This window comes from Vigna unguiculata, chromosome 3 (genome assembly GCF_037176805.1).
Source record: "Vigna unguiculata cultivar grain cowpea cultivar isolate G323 ecotype 2 chromosome 3, ASM3717680v1, whole genome shotgun sequence".
Lineage (NCBI taxonomy): Eukaryota > Viridiplantae > Streptophyta > Magnoliopsida > Fabales > Fabaceae > Vigna > Vigna unguiculata.
In genome coordinates this window covers 8,543,319-8,546,884 of record NC_140794.1, presented here as the reverse complement: position 1 = coordinate 8,546,884, position 3,566 = coordinate 8,543,319, and the positions used below count along the sequence as shown (strand labels likewise).

The 3,566-nt window shown below is 34.1% G+C and overlaps 1 pseudogene across 1 annotated transcript; it reads left to right on the top strand.

The window, feature by feature from the left end:
- The first annotated feature begins 323 nt into the window (after positions 1-323).
- LOC114179085 (bZIP transcription factor 44 pseudogene) lies at positions 324-1,640 on the top strand (annotated as a pseudogene). The gene has a single exon (XR_014994088.1). The product of XR_014994088.1 is annotated as a bZIP transcription factor 44 pseudogene (transcript).
- The last annotated feature ends 1,926 nt before the right edge of the window (positions 1,641-3,566 follow it).

The window sequence follows — 3,566 nt, the reverse complement described above, 5'->3', positions numbered from 1 at the left end:
TACCACTTGCTAAATATATAAACTTGTTTTGAAAATTTTTTTACAAAAATATCTTATACTGTGAATAGAAATTAAAGTAAAAACAAACATAAAATAAATCTCTGCGCGTGCACATGAATAGGAGCAGTGACCTTTTTCCCAGTACTTTCCCCCTTTCTTGCTTTTCACCTCTTTTATTTCTATTGACTTTTTAATTGTGCAGAACACTCCAAAAAACAAAAAGCCAGACACCAAAAACCCACTCTCTAATATTTCTGCTTTATTTTATTCTCTTCCATTATTACAATGGCTAATTGTTTTTCTATAAATTCAGCCCCTGAATCTCTTCAAAACCTCTTCCTCTTCTCTTCTTATCCTCCTCCTAAAACCTGGTCAAAATCTATCCAACCCAACCCAATCCCTTCTTCTTCTTCTTCTTCTTCATATTCCTTCTTATCATCATCATCTTCTTCGCTGCCTCTAGAATTCAAAAGTTCAGCCTTTCCAACCTCTATAATTATCTCCACCACCCACATCATCAATCACCATAAATCTTCTTCTTATTCTTCTTATTCCTCCCAAAACCTAATTGCACACACTGGTTTCGATCGTTGTTAACTTGTTCATACACATGCTATGCAGTTATGAATGATTGAGAGACAACACCAATGTCTTCTCCAGTAATCTGCGAGATTCTCCTCTCTGGCTTCACCATAAACTCTTCTCTCAGACGCAGGACACACCTGGTTCAATCTTTCTCGGTTGTTTTCCTCCACTGGTTCTACGTTTTCTCATGAACTAAATCAACCTCGTTCGAAAATAATAACAACAACATAGTATAGTTCCCGTTTTTTTTTTTTTCTTTTTTAATCAATACATAACATTCAATCATTAAACCTAGCTAGAGATAAGATAAGATTCATCAATCAATTATCGCGCAAATAGCAGCAGCGATGGGTTCTCCCGGTGGAGCCTGTTCGTCCGGTTCGAGTTCTCTGCAAAACTCTGGGTCCGAGGGCGAGCGAGAGATGGTGGATGAGAGGAAGAGGAAGAGAATGCAATCGAACCGGGAATCGGCACGCAGATCTCGGATGAGGAAACAGCAGCACCTGGAGGGTTTGAGTGCGCAATTGGATGAGCTGAAAAAGGAGAACAGTGAGATGAACAAGAACATAGGCATGACGACGCAGGTGTTCCTGAAGGTGGAAGCTGAGAACGCGATTCTGAGGGCGCAGATGGCGGAACTCAGCAACAGATTGAACTCTCTGAACGAAATCATCGGTTTCATAAACTCCACGAACTACTTGGTGTTGGATGAAGCACAGGAGACTCAGATGTTCAATGATTGTGGCTTCATGGATGCTTGGAATGGAATACCCTTCAACCAACAACCAATCATGGCTTCCGCTGACAATGACATCTTGATGATGTATTGATACCTGAATTTTGTGAATCGTGAGTCGTGGATCTTTCGTCGACTCATCCATTATTGTAACACCGCACTGTCGTGTTTTGATTTCTCTGATGTTAATTTCTTTTCGTTTTTCTTGTAATGTTCTATTGTTTTCTCAGTTTCTGTTCTGTTAAGCTTGTTTGTATTTCAAGAGGGGGGTTCTTTTTCTTCTTCAGAAATTAAAAATGGAGCCTTTAATTTCCATGTATATGTGATCTTGGAACTCCGTTTCTCTCATCTTCATGACAAAATTGTTTGATTAACTGATTAAACATCAATAACAAAATAATCCAGTAGTTTATATTTTAAGACATTTTAAAAGATATACTTTACATCAATCTTGATTTATGTATATGAAATATAAAATAAGTTTAAAACAATATAAGTTTTTGCGTATAATATGAAAGACACTTTCAATCTAACAATAAATTAAAAACAAAACACAGTCTAATAAAAAAATATTAAAAGGTTGGCATGAATACTAAAATTATTTAGTTATCATATTTCTAGGCATGTAAAATCTTTAAAAAAAATTGTACCTTAGTGTTATTTATTACAGCCTAATAAGACGGTGCCACATTTGATTGATGTTTGCAAATAATTAATGAGTCAAAATTTTATATCGGATAATAGAAAATATAAAATTAAATATTATAAAATGAAATATCATAAATTTATTGTTTAAATGTTTTGTATTAAAAAAGTGATGATAAAAAAAATAAGAAAATGTATTTTGCAGCATACAAATGAAGAGATTTGGAAGAAGAAGGCGAAGGTGTTGTTCATTTTGACTTTGATGTTGAAAGATTGTGTATGTTATTGAGAAATTATATGAGCATGTAAGAGAGATGAGGTTAACAAAAGTTTAATACCAATGATTATGAGTTAATGTGAAAGCTCTTTGGATTAATTGTAAAGGGAAAAGTATTAAAGTGGGTGGATGGGTGATGTTTTAACTTAGGTAAAGAGACATTTTGTTTAATATAAATGGTAGAATGATTGAAGCATTTCCCAAAATCCAAAGGGTTAATTTGTGCATAGGAATATAATATTTGCATTATTGGTTGTGCATGATGATTTCATTGTTGGATAGAATATCTGGGGAAGATATATAATTAGATAGTTCATCTTCCTCCAAACAAATGAAAAAGTGGAATCTATGGAATATTCCTCTCTCCAAACTAAAATATATCATCATGTTTCAGACTCTCCATCCACACAAAGAACAAGAAATTTTGGTTCATGACAGTATATATAAGAAAGAATATATTATTACATAAACAAAATATTAAATGATCCTCAATTACCATATTCTATGATTTCAACCAAAATATTACATGTTATATATAAATCATCTCATGATTTCTCTTAAACAAGCATATTTATTGAATTAGGTATACTTAACTATACTTAAGTGCCAAACAAAATTTTACTCTCCATTTGGATTATTCACATAATGAACTTTTTACGGCGTACAATATGCATCGGTTCAGCACAAACGAGACATATGAAGACGCGGTGATATTTTGTAATTTTTTTGAACTTTTATGTCTCATTTATACATAGAACCAAGGCATAAACCTCTTAAAATTTTTTATTTTTTGCTACTTTGATATTTTGAAATAGGTGACAAAAATTTATGCCTCAGGTCACATCTAACCGAGGCAGATGACTGGAGCTGTCGTGAAGTTGTTCCGGCGTGATGCGGTGGTTGAAGATGGTGGTGACGGCACACTAGCGGCATCTAGGTTTTGAATGGTGGCACATTATGGTTGGTGCATATGCATGTACAAGGATCATGACCACGTGTCTTGCTGTTATTGGGTCAGAAAGTTTTTTTTTTAATTCATGATACCCATTAGGCCTCGGTTTCCTCTAGAACCGAGACAGTAACCCTCGCATATGCCTCGGTTCATAATCGTGACATAAACAAATCCTTTTTTATCTCGTCAGTATATGCCTCAGGTGTAAAATCGAAACCAAAAGGTCAAAATAATCGCGGTCAAATCTCTCCCCTACACTAGTGATTAATGAAAGGCATACGAAACGAGAAAAAAGTGAAAGAAAAAATAAATAAGATTAGAAAACGTAACAACAAAGAAAAATAGGAAAATAAGAATATAATTAATATATT